This window comes from Aquarana catesbeiana, linkage group LG09 (assembly GCF_042186555.1).
Source record: "Aquarana catesbeiana isolate 2022-GZ linkage group LG09, ASM4218655v1, whole genome shotgun sequence".
Classification (NCBI taxonomy): Eukaryota; Metazoa; Chordata; class Amphibia; order Anura; family Ranidae; genus Aquarana; species Aquarana catesbeiana.
In genome coordinates, this window is record NC_133332.1 from 87,525,568 (window position 1) to 87,547,793 (window position 22,226).

General features: G+C 45.3%; 1 protein-coding gene across 1 annotated transcript in view; it reads right to left on the reverse strand.

Annotated features, from left to right (window-relative positions):
- PPP1R18 (protein phosphatase 1 regulatory subunit 18) overlaps positions 1–21,734 on the reverse strand; it is a 101,348-nt gene extending 79,614 nt beyond the window's left edge. The window contains exon 1 of the mRNA XM_073598896.1: positions 21,717–21,734. The gene's annotated coding sequence lies outside the window, so the exon portion shown is untranslated. The remainder of the gene's footprint in view (positions 1–21,716) is intronic.
- Positions 21,735–22,226: the final 492 nt, after the last annotated feature.

Consider the following 22,226-nt stretch of genomic DNA (forward strand, 5'->3'; position numbering starts at 1 on the left):
ATCCACACGTCACACACAGTGCGTTCCAGCAGCCGGATCTGCCGCCCATACAGCAGCACATCTCGTCTCCGAGCGGAACAACATCTGAGGACGTGACCGGAACAAACCCCTGGGACACCTGGCATTTCCTGCCCAGCACTTACATGCCTGAATACTTGCACTTTTGTGAGTACCTGTTTTTATGGCTCATTAAATTTGTTTTAATACTGCACTTAGAGTGGCGCCATTGTTGTTCTTCTACTTCTACGGGACTTTATATGTGCCACTGAAAAATCACACAGATGAAATACATTTTTTTTATCACATATTTAAAGCGGGGGTCCACCTATCTATCGTTTTTTTTTTTTTTTGTTCATTCACAAACTTTTCTTCTCAACATTACATACTCACATATTGTGTGTAATATGTCCGCCTGTGTCAGATTTCGTCGGAAAGAATAACTTATATTATTCACTGCAGGCGGTTTCCATCTTCATTGTGGGCATTTGAAGCCCACAAGCATTTATTTCCTGGATGTGGTGAATGCTGTGCTCCCAGCATTCACTGCTCATTCCTGCACATGCTCAGTGGCATCCTGGGAAGCCTGAGACTAGCTCCCAGGAGTCTGGGAGAGGCTAGAAACGCGCCTACTCCCACGGGAGGAGAACCAGGAAGTGCAAAGAAAAATAGAAAAATAAAAGGTAATTACGGCGATTAAAATTTTTTTAAACGGCATGTCAGCATCTAGGCAAGGAAGAGAATACATACAGATATTGTTCAAAATTTGGGTGGAACCCCGCTTTAAGACAAGAATCAAATAAAAACAGATTACATCAGATACCACACATTGATCATCCATTGAAGATCACTGTTTTTATTAACCCCTTCCCGACTGGCGCACGCCAATGTACGTCGGCAGAATGGCACGGCTGGGCAAATGGACTTACAGGTACGTCTATTTGAATTTCCCGCCGTGCCATTGCGTGCGCGCCGGCGGCGGTGCGCATGCGCGCCGGCCGGGAGCTCGGTGAGTCGGGTCGTGGGTCCCGCGGACTCGATCGCCGCGGGGATACCCGCGATCGCCTCACGGAGAGGACGAACGGGGAGATGCTGATGTAAACAGCATCTCCCCGTTCTGCCTAGTGACAAGTGTCGCTGATCACAGCTCCCTGTCATCGGGAGCAGTGATCAGTGTAGTGACACTGCTAGCCCATCCCCCCTACAGTTAGTAATCACTCCCCTAGGACATATTTAATCCCTCCCCGCCTCCTAGTGGTTAACCCCTTCACTGCCAGTGTCATTTACACAGGAATCAGTGCATTTTTATAGCACTGATTGCTGTATAAATGACAATGGTCCCAAAAATGTGTCAAAAATGTCCGACATGTCCGCCATAATGTTGCAGTCACAATAAAAATTCAATTTATATATTTTTGGGGGATATTTAATATAGCAAAATGTAAAAAATAATGCGTTTTTTTCAAAATTGTCGCTTTTATTTTGTTTATAGCGCAAAAAATAAAACTCGCAGAGGCGATAAAATACCACCAAAAGAAAGCTCTATTTGTGGAGAAAAAAAGGACATCAATTTTGTTTGGGAGACATGTCGCACGACCGCGCAATTGTCAGTTAAAGCGACGCAGTGCCGAATTGCAAAAAACGCTCTGGTCAGGAAGGGTGTAAAATCTTCCGGGGCTGAAGCGGTTAAAGCGGAGTTCCACCCACTTTTTGAAGTCCTCTGCATCCCAAGCCGCTGTGTGTGCTGAAAACGATTTGGCATTTTTTTTTTAAACTCACTGTTATAATGAAGATTGAAATCCTCTCGGCTGTGGAAATGACGCAATGCAAGGCGGCGGCCAGTACCATTTTTAAAAAGGGTAACCAGGCTTTTGTTGCTATGGTTACCAAAGCTTCTTATACACAGTGATGGGCGGTGGGGGAGGCGGCTGGAACATCTTAGCTCTGATTACATACAGAGCCCGGGGGACAGCACAGCCTTTACTAATCATTTATAAAAGAGTACTACGATGGGGGCAATTTGATGGGGCAGTTTTGATGGGGCAGTTTTGATGGGGCAAATTTGATGGGGGCAATTTGATGGGGCAATTTTGATGGTGGCAGTATGATGGGGCAATTTTGATGGGGCAGTATGATGGGGGCAATTTGATGGGGTAGTTTTGGTGGGGGCAGTATGATGGGGTAATTTTGATGGGGTCGGTTTGATGGGGGCAATATGATGGGGCAGTTTTGATGGGGGCAATTTTAATGGGGGCAGTTTTGATGGGACAGTATGATGGGGCAATTTTGATGGGGGCAGTATGATGGGGCAATTTTGATGGGGCAATTTTGATGGGGGCAGTATGATGGGGGCAAATTTGATGGGGCAGTATGATGGGGCAATTTTGATGGGGGCAGTATGATGGGGCAATTTTGATGGTGGCAGTATGATGGGGCAATTTGATGGGGGCAGTATGATGGGGCAATTTTGATGGTGGCAGTATGATGGGGCAGTTTTGATGGGCAATTTTGATGGTGGCAGTATGATGGGGCAATTTTGATTGGGGCAATTTTGATGGGGGCAGTATGATTGTGCAGTTTTAATGGGGCAATTTTGATGGGGGCAGTATGATGGGGCAATTTTGATGAGGCAGTATGATGGGGGCAATTTGATGGGGCATTTTTGATGGGGGCAGTTTTGATGGGTGCAGTTTTTATGGGGCAAGTTTGATGGGGGCAGTATGATGGGGTAATTTTGATGGGGGCAATATGGGGCAGCTCCTGCAAAAGGTAATTACTTTTTTAAGCACTTCAATACTGGGCACTTTCACCCCCTTCCTTCCCAGGCCAATTTTCAGCTTTCAGCGCTGTCACACTTTGAATGACAATTGTACGGTCATGTAACACTGTACCCAAATTAAATTTTTATCATTTTTTTCACACAAATAGAGCTTTTTTTTGGTGGTATTTAATCACCGCTGGGGTTTTTATTTTTTACGCTACAAATAAAAACTGACCGAAAATTTTCCAAAACAATGCATTTTTCTTATGCCGCGTGCACACGAGCGGACTTTACGGCAGACTTTGCCCGGCGGACGGATTTCGTCAGACAATTCGATCGTGTGTGGGCTCCAGCGGAGTTTGTTTTCTCAAAAGTTGGACGGACTTAGATTTGAAACGTGTTTCAAATCTATCCGACGGACTCGAGTCTGGTCGAAAAGTCCGCTCGTCTGTATGCTAGTTCGACGGACAAAAAGCCACGCTAGGGCAGCTATTGGCTACTGGCTATGAACTTCCTTATTTTAGTCCGGTTGTACGTCATCACGTACGAATTCGCCGGACTTTGGTTGATTGTGTGTAGGCAAGTCCGTTTATTCAGAAAGTCCCTCGTAAAGTCCGTCGAAAAGTCCGCCAGGCAAAGTCTGCCGTAAAGTCTACTCTTGTGTACGCGGCATTAGTTTCTGTAATGACATTTTGCAAATAAGTAATTTGTGTTGATAAATTTTGACCAAAAATTATGCTGCTACATTTCTTTGTTAAAAATAACCCAAATCTGTGTGTATTTGGTGTTTTGGTGTTGGCAGTGATGGGGGACAGACAGATTTTTTATTGGGATACTGAAATGTGTATAGGGACAGGGGTATATCAGTGGTGCTTGGTGCACTTTGTGGGGCGATCTGTAACAGCTGTGTAAAATCATCCTCACACAGAGAGCTGTCACAGATCTGTAGATTCCCCCCCCCCCCACACTGAGCTCTCACTGAGCTCGGCGGGGAGACCTGTCACACAGACACGCGTCTCTGTTTACATTGTGACGGCTGTGATTGGACACAGCTGTCAGGTGATCGGGAGGGCCAATCACAGTGCCCATATCCCAATCTCTGCTCAGCTGGATCCTGTGATCAGAATGGTCACAGAATGTGGCCGCACTGTGAGCACTCATTCTGAGGGACGTTCCTGAACGTGCACTCAGAATGAGGAAAGGACCACCCGGCCGTTTATGTGCAGTGGCCGTGTGGGAGGTAGTTAAAAGATGCTAATTGTAAAGGATATGCTTTATTTCTGTACAAATATATATATGTACAAATAACAAGAGATTATATATATATATATATATATATATATATATAATCTGCACAGAAACGAGGGATATCATTTACAATTAGCATCTTTTAAAAAGTAATTACCTTTTGCAGGAGCTTTTTATATTTCTAGATTTATAATCTTCCTGTTTCCTGGAGGGGGAGGAGAGGTTTCCATAGCTAAGGGGCGGCAACTTCCTCTGACACTGCTGTTGCTATGGAAACCGGACCTACAACCTATTACACTGCTCGTGCTGCTCTGAGCATGTGCGAGATCTGGAGGTGCATGCTGGGTAACCAGCATGCATGGAATAGAGGAAGAGATACAGTCTGGCTTCATGAGGATTATAGGGGTATTTTTTTCTAAAAAGTAAAATTTCGGCCGGAACACCGCTTTAACCTCTCGGTGTCCGCGCTATAGCCGAATGACGGCCACGGCGCGGACCTGAATTTCCCCCTTTGCACACGCCCCCTGCAGGGCGCGCGCTGTAATCACCGAGTCACTGAGACTCGGGCGATCACAGATCCGAGTAAGGGGCCAATCCCGGCCCCTTACCACGTGATCAGCTGTCAGCCAATGACAGCTGATCACATAATGTAAACAAAAGCTCGGTAATCATTTTTTTCTCCTCCTCATGCTGACAGCGTGAGGAGAAAAAAAATGCCGACCACCGGCTTATGTGCAAGGGACATTGGTCCCGAAGAGGAAGAGGCAATTCTGCCTCATCTGTGCCACCAGTACCCCCTGCCAGTGCCACCTGCCATTGCCACCTGCCAGTGCCCACCAGTGCCACCTATCAATGCCCATGAGTGCCACCTATCAATGCCCACCAGTGGTGCCAATCAGTGCCACCTAGCAGTGCCGCCTATCAGTGTAACCAACCAGTGCTGATCAGTGCCCATTATTGCCATCCATCAGTGCCCATCACTGCCACCTATCGGTGCCCATCAGTGCCGCCTCATCAGCGTACATCAATGAAGGAAAAAAATTACCTGTTTGCAAAATTTGATAACAAAATATAAAAAAATATAAAAAATGTTTTCAAAAATTCGGTCTTTTTAAATTTTTTTAACAAAAAATAAAAACCGCAGAGGTGATTAAATACCACCAAAAGAAAGCTCTATTTGTGGGAAAAAAAATGATAAAAATTTCATTTGAGTACAGTGTAGCATGACAGCGCAATTGTCATTTAAAGTGCATCAGCGCTGAAAGCTGAAAATTGGTCTGGACAGGAGGGGGGTTTAAGTGCCCAGCAAGCAAGTGATTAAAGTATAACTAAAGGAAATCCCATTTATTGTTAGCGTTGGATGGAGTGGAGAGGGATTAGAACCCCTGTCAGGTTTTTATTGCTGTCTGTGCCCCCTTTAGGGAGATTCATTCTCTTCAACTGCCAAATCAATTTTTTTTCTTTCAGTTTTTAACCCTTTCACTACCAAACTATATTGTTCATTTGTTTCAACCCTTTAACTGTCAAACCAAGTAAACCCTCCCCTCCACGCACACATTTCACTGCCTTTCACTGCCAAATCATTTTTTTTCCATTTCTCCCTCATATGTTAAATCATAAATAAAGGAAAATATTTTTATTGTTGGTGTTGGATGGAGTGGAGAGGGATTAGAACCCCTGTCAGCTTTTTATTGCTGTCTGTGCCCCCTTTAGGGAGATTCATTCTCTCTATTTACCATTACCAACAAAAGTGAAAGAAAATCCCAGATGTTGGCTTGTCACCAGAACAGGAATTAGAGGGGAATACTTCCAATGGGGACACTAGTTCTGGTGACACCCAGGGATGATGTCACTTTGGGAGGATTTCTCTTACATCTTTTTTGTCTATGGGAAAGGAAGTGAAGGGAAATCCCCCCAATGGTGACACAGATGGCAAATAAAACCTGACAGGGGTTATAGTCCCCCCTTACTGTATTGTAAATGAAAAAAAATTTTGTCTTTATTTCTATTCACTCTTTTATCTGGTATGTGGGGGATGGTGGGGACTCGGTATAAAAGAGGGTGCAGCACATTATACATGGGGCTGGGGGGGGGGGGGCTGAGTGCTCAGATAGTCATTTGAACCCTTTCACTGTTGGAGATTTTTGCTGATTTCTGCTCTCCCAGCATTCCATAGTTTGTGAAATGATGAAGACCCCAGTCACACCTCTGACATACACCTGGATGACAAACACCCAACAAGCATAGTGCCCCCATTGATTTCAGTGCCTTGCCCTATGCCCCACAAGCGTGGCAAAGTAGCTCATGGCGCGTTCCACTTTGATTTATTCAAAAACATATTTGGGGGGCACACCCTACAATGTGTTTAAATTCAAGATGGTGCTGCTATAAGACCTTGCAAGCAGTACAAAACATATTACAGTGCACACATTCAAGAATCACATTTCCTGCAAGGCTAGTTAAAAACACCTGAACATATTAAAAAAATACGGGGGTTTGGTAACACTATATGGTCATATAGTGCTAAGCCCACTTACTGCAACAAAGTACCCTGAATTAGTCGGTCCTACTCTAGTAATAGAATGGAAGATCTGCTTTGATTTATTTCCCATGCATTTTGCCACATTTCTTGTATTGGGGTCTCACGTTTTGGGGGGACATTTACGATAAATGGCACTACAAGCATGAGGCACATATTTTTGCACATTCCGGGATTGCATGGAAATGTGCATTTCTGTGCGCATTACCGGAACGTGCAAATGTGACCGGAGACTGATATGGTGGAAAGCTGTCACCACGGCACGCCGTGTTCCTCCATATTTCCATTTTTTATCGGTGACCACCATACAAAAACTTTTTTTTTAGAAGCGGGCAGACATGTGTAAAGTGCGCATGTTTTCTTTGGATGGAAATGTTGGAAGAAAGTATTTTCTCTCCTTTACTCCTGAGTATGAATAGCTGTAAAATGTGCTGTGAATGTAAGCAGACAGGGAACGTCTATGGCTCTGATCAGTGAATACTGGACCTTCCTAAGATGAGTCCCTGCAAACCACAAACCTTCTCAAAGCTGCAGAAGACGAAAGGAAAATGGGGGGGCATATTTTCTTAGAGGGGGCTCCCCACAATTTCTGGGTTATGGGGGGTAATGGAGATAAAGGGTCTCGCTGTGTAATTGGTGTCTCCACAGAGGGCTGTACAAGCCCAGAGGACCCCTGCCACCAACAAACCTGTCCAGGGGATTGGCAGGAAACCTGCAGGTATCAGCAACGGAGAAGAGGAGTCTGCAGAGCCAATCCAACAGGTAGGTCATGTGATAATGCTCAGTCAGTTCAGGAGACATTGCAGCTGTGCTCAGTCATCTATTTCCATCCTGTATATTGTACAGTCACACCAGTCCCTGCCCCCAATGAGCTTACAATCTAAGCACCCTAACTCACATTCATACACATACTAGGGTCAATGTACCTCCCAGCATGTCTTTGTAGTGTGGGAGGAAACCAGAGTACCCGGAGGAAACCCACGCAGGTGCAAGGAGAACATGCAAACTCCAGGCAGGTGGCGCTGTGGTTGGGAATTGAAGCATTGACCCCGGTGCTGCCAGGCAGAAGAGCTAACCACTTAATTCCTCTAACTTGTGGTGGGACTGCAGCTTCTTGTTGTATGTTTCTGTACAATGTAACAGCTCCTATGCTGCACTGCATGTGGATTAAGCTGGACTCGTAGGAACATCTTAGTCTGTCAAAGACAAGCAGTTATTCATTGGGCAATTTTATATTTAAATGTAATTTTATTAAAAAGCCAAACGAGAGAAATGAGAGTGAAAAGAGAATAGTTTGTATAGAGAGGGAAGATGGTGGGAGGAATGGCGGTGCTAGGGGAACTACTTGGAGGATATTAATGGATAGTAATCTGCTGATGGATGGATGTCTGGGCACTGGAATGTGGAAGCATATAGATTGTGGGAGGAGCTTCTAAAGGGGATTTATTAATAAAAGCGCATTGTACGATGACCTTGTCATTTCCTTTTTGGGTGATTGGTGGAAATCCATTGAGGGGAGAATAAATCTATTGGATGAAGAAATGCTGATTTGTTGGTTCTTGGTGATAGAATAACCTGTGATTGGCCCAGAGGTCCTCAGGGTTCTGGAGGGAGGAGCATTAGCACCATCACTGTTGGGGGAGCACTTTTTATATTGAATTTTAAGGATCACTTCTATAAAAGCACGGGGGATGGGATGACGTTTGATAAATACAATAACACAGAATTTTGTGGATGAACATTTTCAAGGACTGTTTTTTGGGGGTTTTTTTCACATTTATAACAAATCTGGATATTGATTTCATGATGTAATGCATGGTGTTTGTTACCAGCTAAAAGGTAAACAAGGTTGCTGTCATAGCAACCGTTTTTTTTACTTTTTTACAAACCTGAGCTGTAAAACAGACAGCGGGAGGATGTGTTTCTTTTTTTTTACAGCTCAGGTTTGTAAACAAGTAAACAACATGGTTGCTATGACAATAAGCTTGTTTACCTTTTAGCTGACAAACCTTTTTGGTTTGTAAACAAGTGAACAAACTGCTAGCTATGGCAACAGTGTTGTTTACCTTTCTAGCTGATCTCTCATGTAGAGGGCCCTTATGTTTTTTTGTTTTTTTTATATATATATATAAAAACCTTGTTGCCACAGCATACGGTTTGTTTACACATCTGAGATGTAAAATAGACAGCGGGAGGATGCTTTTTTTTACAGCTCAGGTTTGTAAACAAAATGGTTGCTATGACAACAAGGTTGTTTACCTTTTTAGCTGACATCTCATGTATAGGGCCCTATGTTCTCTAGAACAAGTATACATACATGTAACCAATAGCAACCAATCAGAGGTTGAGTAACGAAATTAGAGTATTTGCTCTGAGGGTAGTGGTGGTGGGGGGGTGTCTTGTAAAGCCCCTGGATTGTTTATTATGGGAGAATACAGAGACGGAATCTACTCGTTGCCTGGCTCTCAGTCTGATCTATTGCTTTCTGTCCGTTCTCCATCACTGATTGGGAAGAAGTTCTAAATGAACATGCAGTGATGCAGAAAGCATGGAAGCCAGAGCCAGAGCCAGCCAGGAGTATAGCATTTTCAGAAAGCGATCAGCAATGGCAGCCTACATATTTCTCTCAGTATGGGTTCCCTTGTAACCATTTGGGGGAATCCTAGTGGTCCCCAAAAACATTTATCCCTGGAAAGAGACTCTGCAATCCAAGATGGCTGCTGTGTGTAGAGTAGATGCTCCTTTTCCCCTTATTTATTGCTATGGGAGAGATTCTGCTCACTTCCTGCCTTTCTGACCCCGGAGGAAGTGAGGGCTAAATCTCCACTATGGGGACCCCAGACAGTGATAAAGACTTGTCAGAGGGATCTAAACCACTCCCACTCTACTATTGTGACCAATCAGATTATGGGATTACAACATGGAAACAGAAATGCATTTATTAATGATTATGATTGTATGCTTTCCATTGAAATCCACTTCCCCAGATGTATCATATTGATTGAATGGGTTGTCATCTATAGATCGATTATTTCTATTGAAGCAGATCAATCAGAATATGTGATTATCACCACCATTAGGGTTTAACCTCTTCAGCTCTGGAAGGTTTTATCCCCCTTCATGACCAGGCCATTTTTTGTGATAAGGCACTGCGTTACTTTAACTGACAATTGAGCGGTCATGCGACGTTGTACCCAAATAAAATTGATGTCCTTTTTTTCCCACAAATAGAACTTTCTTTTGGTGGTATTTGATCACCTATAAACAAAAAAAAAAAAATCATTCAGCAGAGACCCCCCCTGTCAGAGGAGCACTGATCAGCTCTCCTCTACTCGCGTCTGAAAGTAGTGAGTGAGGAAAAGCCAATCAACGGCTCTTCCTGTTTACACTGTGATCAGCAGTGATTGGACACGGCTGATCACGTGGTAAAGAGTCTCCATCAGACTGACACACCTCAACAACGATCACCGCGATGTGCACCCCCGGGGACGCGCAGTGGCTTGATATCCTGGCACGTCATATGACGTCCGGTCAGGATATCGAAACCACTTTGCCGCCGTCATTTTGCTATATGGTGGGTGGCAAGTGGTTAATGTTGAGTTATTTTTTCATTCAAAAAAGTGTATTCTTTCCAAAAAAAAGTGCGCTTGTAAGACTGCTGCACAAATACGATGTACCAGAAAGTATTGCAAACCACCGCCATTTTATTCTCTAGGGTGTTAGAAAAATATATATATAATGTTTGAGGGTTCTAAGTAATTTTCTAGCAAAAAAAAATGTTTAACTTGTAAATAACTACATATAATAATATAATATAATATATAATATAATAAGTCTGAAAAATAGGCCCGGTCCTTAAAGCGGAGCGCCGCCGAAAAATTTTTTTTTAAAAGTCAGCAGCTACAAATACTGCAGCTGCTGACTTTTAAAACATGGACACTTACCTGTCCAGGGCGCCCGCGATGTCGGCACCCGAGGCCGAAGCGTCTCTCCGTCCTCGGGTGCTGCCGCCTCCATCTTCGGTAAGGGAATCAGGAAGTGAAGCCGTGCGGCTTCACTTCCCGGTTCCCTACTGCGCATGCGCGAGTCGCGCAGCGCAATACGGATGGTCCCTGCTGCCTCTGGGACCTGTGTGTTTCCCAGCAGGCAGCGGGGAGGGAGCAGGAAGTGGCGTAAATAACCGCAGATTCTGCGGCTATCTATGCCGGAAGTGGGTACAGATATCTGTAATATACAGGTATCTGTACCCCCCTCCCCCCTGAAAGGTGCCAACTGTGTCACCGGAGGGGGGGAGGAATCTGATGAGTGGAAGTTCCACTTTTGGGTGGAACTCCACTTTAAGTGGTTAAGAATTAAAAAAAATCCCATGTACATAAGTATCACAGACTCCTCCCATGTACATAAGTATCACAGACTACTCCCATGTACATCAGTATCACAGACTCCTCCCATGTACATCAGTATTCAAGGCTCCTCCCATGTACATAAGTATCACAGTCTCCTTCCATGTAAATAAGTATCACAGCCTTTGCTCAATACTTTGATGAAGTTCCTTTGGCACCAATTACAGTCTCAAGTCTTTTTGAGTGTGATGCTACAAGCTTTGCACACCTATTTTTGGGCAGTTTCTCCCATTTTTCTGTAGCCATGGTGTTAGCACTACTGACAAACAATCCGCCAAATCACCCCACTGCCAGACTTCGCACATCCTTTCCAGAGAATGAACAGACTTTTGCGAGCTTTGTTTTTGTTGTTTTATTGGGGGGTACAGCTTGGATAGGGATAGGGATATGGGATGCCCAGAGAATTAATCATTGTCATCGTATTTAAGGATTTTAGTACACTTTGAATAAAGTTAGAGCCTGAAGATTGAATGTGCATGTTAGACTAGGTATAAATCTTCTTCTGCATCTCCATGCAGACTGTTACTCCTCTAATGCCGCATACACACGAGCGGACTTTCCGGCATACTTGGTCCGGCGTACCAGAGTCCGTCGGATAATTTGATCGTGTGTGGGCTCCAGCGGACTTTGTTTTCTCAAAAGTTTGACGGACTTAGATTTGAAACGTGTTTCAAATCTGTCCGACGGACTCGAGTCCGGTCGAAATGTCCGCTCTTCTGTATGCTAGTCTGACGGACAAAAACTGACGCTAGGGCAGCTATTGGCTACTGGCTATGAACTTCCTTGTTTTAGTCTGGTCATACGTCCTAGATTGTAAGCTCTAACGAGCAGGGCCCTCTGATTCCTCCTGTATTGAATTGTATTGTACTTGTACTGTCTGCCCTAATGTTGTAAAGCGCTGCGTAAACTGTCAGCGCTATATAAATCCTGTATTATTATACGTCAGCACGTACAAATCCGTCGCACTTTGGTTGATTGTGTGTAGGCAAGTCCCTTCATTCGGAAAGTCCGTTGTAAAGTCCGTCGAAAAGTACGCCGGACAAAGTCTGCCGTAAAGTCCGCTCATGTGTACGCGACATAAGAATTCTCCATCTGTCACCATGTAAAGGACAGAAACATCACTTTTGACCATGTAAAAGCAATGGTCTTAGATCTCTTCACCTCCTGCCCAGAACTTGCTTCCTCCTGTGCAAACTTGATTCCTCTTGCACAAACTTGTATTTGCTAATTGAAGTATGACACATCCTCTTCTACTGGGTAGTATGAACTCACTCTGAATAAGCCCCTATACTGGCTCTGGTGGCTCGCTGCTACTAGGTCTGAGGCCTGCAGAACCTCTCCCCGGAGGCCTAGCAGGTTAAAAGCCTGTCTTCTAGGAAATGGACTGCTGCTCCCAGCCTGCCCAACTTGCAAACCATGTGCCCTTCGGCCACACTGATTTCACACAGATCCCCACAGTCTCTTCTTTGATCCAGGACTCCCCACCATCCAGCGTGTGCATGATGAAGACTCTGCTAATGACCGTGTAGAAGCAGAGTTCCCTCACAGATTCCCTGGCACCTCCAGCCATCCACTGTGGTAACACTCACCGACCTTCCAGCCCTGAGTCTTTGATGAGGAACTTGTCTGGACCATGGAGTGGTCCAGGAGTTCCCGGCCACTGACTGTGTGGTGACAGAGACATTGCCAATGACCGTGTAGAGGCAATATTCCTTCACAGCTCTCCCCGGGCCTCCTCCTACGATCGGTACACCCCCCCAGATGGGGGTGTCCTCCTGCGGCTGTCTAGCACTCCATTCCTCACTTCAACCAGCCACCTTCTCCTCCTCAGTGGCATGTGACCTCAGCTCATAAAGAGACCCACCCCCTGCCAACGCCAGATAGGTATTGGTCAGTGCTCCCACATGAGCTGCCTGCCACTCCAGCTCTTGACCCAGCCTCTCTTCCAGAACATTCTCCCTGGAAGCAGGGGAGGCGCCTCAGAACTGGAGCACATGTGATCACACCCACTGCTACTCTGACCACTCCCAGCCCCCAGATCAAAACAGACAGGCCTAGCTTGCAGCATAAGCCTGCCTAAATTTGCCTGTGCTGAACAAACCCTACTAATATAACCCTTACTAGCACCTACCTACTGGTAGAGTGTGCTACACTTCTTTGCAGGACCTCTCAAGCTCCATCAGGTTGGAGGGGGAGCATCGGTGTACGGCCATTTTTAGAACTCTTCAGAGATGTTCAATTGGGTTCAAGTCTGGGCTCTGGCTGGGCCACTCAAGGACATTCACAGAGTTGTCCCGTAGCCACTCCTTTGTTATCTTGGCTGTGTGCTTAGGGTCGTTGTCTTGGAAGATGAACCTTCGCCCCAGTCTCAGGTCCAGAGCGCTCTGGAGCAGGTTTTCATCAAGAATGTCTCTGTACATTGCTGCATTCATCTTTCCCTCCATCCTGACTAGTCTCCCAGTTCTTGCCGCTGAAAAACATCCCCACAGCACGATGCTGTCACCACCATGCTTCACTGTAGGGATGGTATTGGTCAGGATGATGAGCGGGGCCTGGTTTCCTCCAGACATGACGCTTGCCATTCAGGCCAAAGAGTTCAATCTTTTCATCAGACCAGAGAATTTTGTTTCTCATGGTCTGAGAGTCCTTCAGGTGCATTTTTGGCAAACTCCAGGCGGATTGTCATGTGCCTTTTACTGGAGGAGTGGCTTCCATCTGGCCACTCTACCATACAGGACTGCAGTGGCGGCTGGTGCTCAAAATGTTTTGGGGGGGTGCAAACAAACTGAAAAATTCTAAAAAACACTTTAAAAAAAACATCAATTGCAGCCTCACTGTGCCTATCAAATTCAGCCACTTTGCCCATCAAATGCAGCCACTGTGCCCATCATATGCAGCCACCGTGCCCATCAAATGTAGCCACTGTGCCCATCAAATACAGCCACTGTGCCCATCATATGCAGCCACTGTGCCCATCAAATGCAGCCACTGTGCCCATCATATGCAGCCACTGTGCCCATCAAATGCAGCCACTGTGCCCATCAAATGCAGCCACTGTGCCCATCAAATACAGCCACTGTGCGATCAAATGCAGCCACTGTGCACATCATATGCAGCCACTGTGCCCATCAAATGCAGCCACTGTGCCCATCAAATGCAGCCACTGTGCCCATCATATGCAGCCACTGTGCCTATCAAATGCAGCCACTGTGCCCATCATATGCAGCCACTGTGCCCATCAAATGCAGCCACTGTGCCCATCAAATACAGCCACTTTGCCTTCAAATGCAGCCCCTGTGCCCATCATATGCAGCCACTGTGCCCACCAAATACAGCCACTGTGCCCATCATGTGCAGCCACTGTGCCCACCAAATACAGTCACTGTGCCCATCATGTGCAGCCACTGTGCCCACCAAATACAGCCACTGTGCCCATCATGTGCAGCCACTGTGCCCACCAAATACAGTCACTGTGCCCATCATATGCAGCCACTGTGTTCAGCATATGCAGCCACTGTGCCCACCAAATACAGTCACCATGCCCATCATATGCAGCCACTGTGCCCACCAAATAGTCACTGTGCCCATCATATGCAGCCACTGTGCCCATCATATGCAGCCACTGTGCCCATCAAATGCAGCCACTGTGCCCATCATATGCAGCCACTGTGCCCATCAAATGCAGCCACTGTGCCCGTCAAATGCAGCCACTGTGCCCATCAAATACAGCCACTGTGCCATCAAATGCAGCCACTGTGCCCATCATATGCAGCCACTGTGCCCATCAAATGCAGTCACTGTGCCCATCAAATGCAGCCACTGTGCCCATCATAGGCAGCCACTGTGCCTATCAAATGCAGCCACTGTGCCCATCATATGCAGCCACTGTGCCCATCAAATGCAGCCACTTTGCCTTCAAATGCAGCCCCTGTGCCCATCATATGCAGCCACTGTGCCCACCAAATACAGCCACTGTGCCCATCATGTGCAGCCACTGTGCCCACCAAATACAGTCACTGTGCCCATCATGTGCAGCCACTGTGCCCACCAAATACAGCCACTGTGCCCATCATGTGCAGCCACTAGGCCCACCAAATACAGTCACTGTGCCCATCATATGCAGCCACTGTGTTCAGCATATGCAGCCACTGTGCCCACCAAATACAGTCACCATGCCCATCATATGCAGCCACTGTGCCCACCAAATACAGTCACTGTGCCCATCATATGCAGCCACTGTGCCCACCAAATACAGTCACTGTGCCCACCGACCTCTCGCGGCTCTGGCAGCACCCCCAACCCCCCCCCAATGCGCGTGCGGCTCTGACAGACCCCCTGGCACTTAACGCTGCTGCTCCTTTCCAAGTGCACCAGAGTGGCAGGGACCTCCGCTCCTGTGTGTGTCTCCTCCGCTCCTCTTCCTAAGCACCAGGCATCCAATAGGGTGGCCTGGCGCTTTGGCTAAACGGGAAGCAGGTCTGATGCCTTGCCTCCTGATTGGCGGGGAGGAAGGTTAGTGTAAAAATAGCGAAAACTAATTCGCTATTGTCACACAATTTCGTGGGATCAGGGTGCATGCTCTGCGCCCCAAGCCCACCCTATTTTGAAGCCTATTAGAGCCTCTGGCTCTAATCAGGTGCTTCAAAAAGTACCACCTCCTCCCGCCCCCGCCATAGGAATCCATGCATCCGCCGTCCTGAATGGGGCCAGGCACAAGGATGGGGGGGGCGGTGCCCGTGCACCCACAATGCACGGGCCGCCACTGCAGGACTGATTGGTGGAGTGCTGCAGAGATGGTTTTTCTTCTAGAAGTTTCTCCTCTCTACACAGAGAAACGCTGGAGCTCTGTCAGAGTGACCATCGGGTTCTTGGTCACCTCCCTGACTAAGGTCCTTCTCCCCGATTGCTCAGTTTGGCCGCGTGGCCCACTCTAGGAAGAGTCCTGGTGGTTCAAAACTTCTTCCATTTATGGATGATGGAGGCCACTGTGCTCATTGGGACCTTCAACGCTGCAGAAGTGTTTCTGTACCCTTCCCCAGATCTATGCCTCCATGCAATCCTGTCTCGGAGGTCTACAGACAATTCCTTGGACTTCATGGCTTGGTTTGTGCTCTGACATGCACTGTTACCTGTGGGACCTTATATAGACAGGTGTGTGCCTTTCCAAATCATGTCCAATCAACTTAATTTACCACAGGTGGACTCCAATTAAGTTGTAGAAATATCTCAAGGATGATCAGTGGAAACAGGATGCACCCGAGCTCAGTGTTGAGTGTCATGGCAAAGGCTGTGATACTTATGTACATGGGAGGAGCCTGTGATACTTATGTACATGGGAGGAGTCTGTGATACTTATGTACATGGGAGGAGTCTGTGATACGTATGTACATGGGAGGAGTCTGTGATACTTATGTACATGGGAGAAGTATGTGATACTTATGTACATGGGAGGAGTATGTGATACTTATGTACATGGGAGGAGCCAATGATACTTATGTACATGGGAGGAGCCAGTGATACTTATGTACATGGGAGGAGTCTGTGATACTTATGTACATGGGAGGAGTCTGTGATACTTATGTACATGGGAGGGGTCTGTGATACTTATGTACATGGGAGGAGTCTGTGATACTTATGTACATGGGAGGGGTCTGTGATACTTATGTACATGGGAGGAGTCTGTGATACTTATGTACATGGGAGGGGTCTGTGATACTTATGTACATGGGAGGAGTCTGTGATACTTATGTACATGGGAGGAGTCTGTGATACTTATGTACTTGGGATTTTTTTCCTTCTTTATTTCTAATACATTTGCAAAGATTTCAAACAAACTTCTTTCACGTTGTCATTATGGGGGATTCTTTGTAGAGTTTTGAGGAAAATTCTGAATTTAATCAATTTTGGAATAAGGCTGCAACATTACAAAATGTGGAAAAAGTGAAGCGCTGTGAATACTTTCCGGATGCATTGTATGTGTAAGCTGCAGTGGCCACATCAAGGCACCCCAGCTCTTCTTGTGCCCCTGCTGGGTGTCCTGTGCATCCCTGTACATTTAAGGAGGGGTGGGCTCCCTCCAGGCATACCTGCCTGAGCTCGTTTGGCTGGGCTTCTCTTATGGATCACAGAAGTGCAATTCGTTTTGCACTCCTGTGACGTTACAGGAATTGTCGTCATCACGACAATAAAGTCTGGATCCGCCAGGTGCCTGGACTGACACCCGTCTCAGTCTATCAGCGAGTTGCTGAGAGTCTGAGATGGCCGTTCCCGCCCTCACCACAGCTCAGCGCTCCAATGAGTGAGGAGGAGCAGAGTGGAGAGCTGATGATTGACAGTCAGCAGCTCTCTGCTCGGGGAGCTGTGAGAACTGAGCCATCAGTGGTGTTCGATCGCTCAGTTCTCAGTTGTGAGGCACGGGGGGTACGATGCTTCATCCACACACAGGAAGTTCCGGGTGAGAGGTGAGTCGGGAGGAAGTAGAGAGGAGACATTGCTGGAAGTGGCAGTAGAGGAGGATCCTCTGAATCATGAGTCTCCCCCCTGATGCTGCAGCAGTAAGATTAGCTTAAAGTTGGTGGTGCTCGTAAACAAGACCCGGACATCGATATCCATCTGTCCCTGCAGAGGGTTATATCTGCAAGCTCGTATGACCTCGCCACAGAGGAGGTCCAACAAGTGGGGTAAGGGTACATCCATTACTCCTCTCCCGCAACTATCAGTGACTTGGAAGTGTTTTTTCTGCATCTCTCACTTTTCTACCCTGATGTGACACACCAAAGGAACGGCTTTTCCTCTTCACATACTTTGTTTTTTACCAACTTGTCTTTCATGGACTGAATGTGGTGTCTTTCCAGCGATTGGGGGTCCAATCGCATGCTTAGAACTTTACTTTTTTTCTACTAATTTTTTATTGAGATATGATATGTTTTATAATCTTTTTGTTTTGTTATCTCTCTGCACTGGGATTTAAACATGCTATAGCTCTGGGTATTACCCCAAGGAGCTTCTCAATTGCAGAAACACATTATATGTTATATTCATGCTAGCGCACAATTTTAGTTTATATCTCAGTGTAGAGGCACCGGGGGACCGATGCTTCATCCACCTAGGTAAGTATAAATATGGAAAGAACCCAAAACCTTTACTTCTCTTTTAATCAGCACAAGGGACGGTACTTCCATTCGTGAGAAGTGTCCCTTGTGCTGGTGTCTGCTGTCTATGGAAATCTTCCATCCTCTGCTCTCCAGCCACTGGACCCGCCATAATCTCTCCTCAGGACTGCCCACCCTTTCTGCCCCCCCCCTTCCCTCCTTCTCCATTCATAAAAGTGCTACCACAGCTTCCATCAATGAAAATGCTCTATGAATGGAGGAGGTAGATCTTTCTTTCCTTCATCCTTTCCTTCCATTCATAGAGCGCTTTTCATTCATGGAAGCTATAGTACAGCTTCTATGATTGGAGGGGGGGGAGTGGGGAAGGGCAAGCATAGTTGGCACTCTTGATGAGGGCTTATGATAGGTCCAGTGGCTGTGTTAACCCCTGCAACACTGCTGGACATTTACTGACACGAGGGGGGAGGTTAGGGCAGAAGATTGAAGACTTCAACATATACAGCAGCAACCAGTACCAGGGACACTGCTTGTGGAATGTAAATATCATCCCTTGTGCTGATTTAATTTTTTTTTTTTTTTTTTTAGACAATGTAACTAAACTTAGGCTTTGATGTTCCCTAGGTATCAATAAATGGCCCATTTCACCGATCTGTTCATGTTTGATAAGGTCAGGGTGACTTGTCTCAGGCTGCTTCACCATCCACATTGACCACCCAGAACAGCTCCTCCCCCTTGAGAAACCCTTTATTAGATAAAAAGGGAGATGTGGCCCCCCTTCATTTTAGGGCCAGGGCTTCAGTAATGTAGTTTAATATATACAAGAAAGGAGTACAAGATAAATATAGATAATCCTGCTGTATGCCAAGTGCTGGCATGGTGGGGGAGGGGTGACGTGCCCCCTGCAGGATGGGAGGCAGAGCCTGTGATAGCGCTGTCTATTTAGAGCACATACCCGGCTCCCATTACCTCAGAAGAAATTCATTAACATTTCATAAATCCGCCATTCTAAAGGGCATACAAACCACTAACAACCTATTTCTCCAATTTTTCCTGTTTTTGCTCTGTTAAAGCCTAAACCCGGGTTCTAGTGAGGTTTAACCACTTGACCTCCGGAAGATTTACCCCCTTCATGACCAAGCCATTTTTTGCTATATGGCACTACATTACTTTAACTGACAATTGCGCGGTCGTGCGACGCTGTTCCCAAATAAAATTGACGTCCTTTTTTTCCCACAAATAGAAATTTCTTTTGGTGGTATTTGATCACCTCTGCAGTTTTTATTTTTTTTTACTATAAACAAACAAAAAAAAAAGACTGATAATTTTGAAGAAAAAAAATCTATATTTTTTACTTTCTGCTATAAAACATCCAAAAAAAATGTAAAACATCAAATTTCCTAATCAATTTATTCCAACATGTATTCTGCTTCATGTCTTTGGTAAAAAATAAAAAAATAAATCCCAATAAATGTACATTGATTGGTTTGCGCAAAAGTTATAGATTATACAAGCTATGGGATATATTTACAGTCAGGTCCATAAATATTGGGACATCGACACAATTCTAATCTTTCTGGCTCTATACACCACCACAATGGATTTGAAATGAAACAAGCAAGATGTAATTTAATTAATTTGAGGGTATTTCCATCCAAATCAGGTGAACGCTGTAGGAATTACAACAGTTTGTATATGTGCCTCCCACTTTTTAAGGGACCAAAAGTAATGGGACAGATTAACAATCATCCATCAAACTTTTACTTTTTAATACTTGGTTGCAAATCCTTTGCAGTCAATTACAGCCTGAAGTCTGGAACGTATAGACATCACCAGACGCTGGGTTTCATCCCTGGTGATGCTCTGCCAGGTCTCTACTGCAACTGTCTTCAGTTCCTGCTTGTTCTTGGGGCATTTTCCCTTCAGTTTTGTCTTCAGCAAGTGAAATGCATGCTCAATCGTATTCAGGTCAGGTGATTGACTTGGCCATTGCATAACATTCCACTTCTTTCCCTTAAAAAACTCTTTGGTTGCTTTCGCAGTATGCTTCGGGTCATTGTCCATCTGCACTGTGAAGCGCCGTCCAATGAGTTCTGAAGCATTTTGCTGAATATGAGCAGATAATATTGCCCGAAACACTTCGGAATTCATCCTGCTGCTTTTGTCAGCAGTCACATCATCAATAAATACAAGAGAACCAGTTCCATTGGCAGCCATACATGCCCACGCCATGATACTACCACCACAATGCTTCACTGATGAGGTGGTACACTTTGGATCATGAGCAGTTCCTTTCCTTCTCCATACTCTTCTCTTCCCATCACTCTGGTACAAGATGATCTTGGTCTCATCTGTCCATAGGATGTTGTTCCAGAACTGTGAAGGCTTTTTTAGATGTTGTTTGGAAAACTTTAATCTGGCCTTCCTGTTTTTGAGGCTCACCAATGGTTTACATCTTGTGCTGAACCCTCTGTATTCACTGAAGTCTGGTGAAGTCTTCTCTTGATTGTTGACTTTGACACACATACACCTACCTCCTGGACAGTGTTCTTGATCTGGCCAACTGTTGTGAAGGGTGTTTTCTTCACCAGGGAAAAAATTCTTTGGTCATCCACCACAGTTGTTTTCCGTGGTCTTCCTGGTCTTTTGGTGTTGCTGAGCTCACGGGTGCGTTATTTCTTTTTAAGGATGTTTCAAACAGTTGATTTGGCCACACCTAATGTTTTTGCTATCTCTCTGATGTGTTTGTTTTGTTTTTTCAGCCTAATGATGGCTTGCTTCACTGATAGTGACAGCTCTTTGGATCTCATATTGAGAGTTGACAGCAAAAGAATCCAAATGCAAATAGCACACTTAAAATGAACTCTGGACCTTTTATCTGATCCTTGTAAATGGGATAATGAGGGAATAACACACACCTGGCCATAGAACAGCTGAGCAGCCAATTGTCCCATTACTTTTGGTCCCTTAAAAAGTGGGAGGCACATATACAAACTGTTGTAATTCCTACACCGTTCACCTGATTTGGATGTAAATACCCTCAAATTAAAGCTGAAAGTCTGCAGTTAAAGCACATCTTGTTTGTTTCATTTCAAATTCATTGTGGTGGTGTATAAAGTGTAACGTGGACAATCCGGGCTACCCCCAATAGATACTAATGAAAATCAATATATATAAAAATATGCAGTTGATGCAGTTTAATAATATGTGATGTTGCTGCAATCTCCAAAAAAAATGGAATATTCAGCTTTGGAAGTATGTGTAAAGTTAGAAATAGATGCGCAACCAAAAGAAAAAAAGTACAAATGTGTACAAAAGAACACAAATCCGTGCAATGTGTGCACCATTAACCCAACTCAAGCAAATGAGGACCAAAAATAAATAAATAAATGAGAACAAAAAAACAGCAAAAAACAAGCAAAACATTTCAAAATAAATTAACATAAATTGAACCTGTGCTGAAATATGAATTAATATAAATTAAACCTGTGCTGAAAAAGAAAGAACTGTGCTAACAAAGACACAGGAAAAAGTCCATAAAGTATTCTATAGAGTCCATTAGAAGTAGATTTTAAATGGAAAACCCCAATAGATCCTTTTCTGAATATAGTCCCACAGGATAGCCAAGGGATAATAAGAAATACCGGATGGCTACTTACCAGAACCGTAGGACCCCTATTACGGAGGTCTAATGGGCACAGACAGAAGGGAACACTCAGGCAAGGGCGGCAGTTTCAAACGTCCGTCCGGATCCTTTCCTCCACCGATAAGTCCAGGCTCCACTATACTCCGTGGGACCCGTGTTTGCGAGTAGGAATGGGGATTTTCAAAGGATGAGTCATGGAAACAAAAAAGAGGGCTTCATGGTGCAGTCCCTTTTAAAAATAAAGGTTCCTTTATTATAACACTGCAACACTGACATGGACAAAAAGCAGGTACTTCAGAGCGAAAAAACACAGCCGCGGCTCACGCCAGTGACGTCTGATCCTCTAGCTCTGCCCGACGCTGCGTTTCTCCATACTAGGCATCAACAGGGAAAGGAGGCTTTTTTTTTTTTTTTGGTTCTCGTTTGGTTGAGTTGGATTTGTGTTCTTTTGTACACAATTGTACTTTTTTCTTTTTGGTGGTGTATAGAGCCAACAAGATTAGAATTGTGTCGATGTCACAAT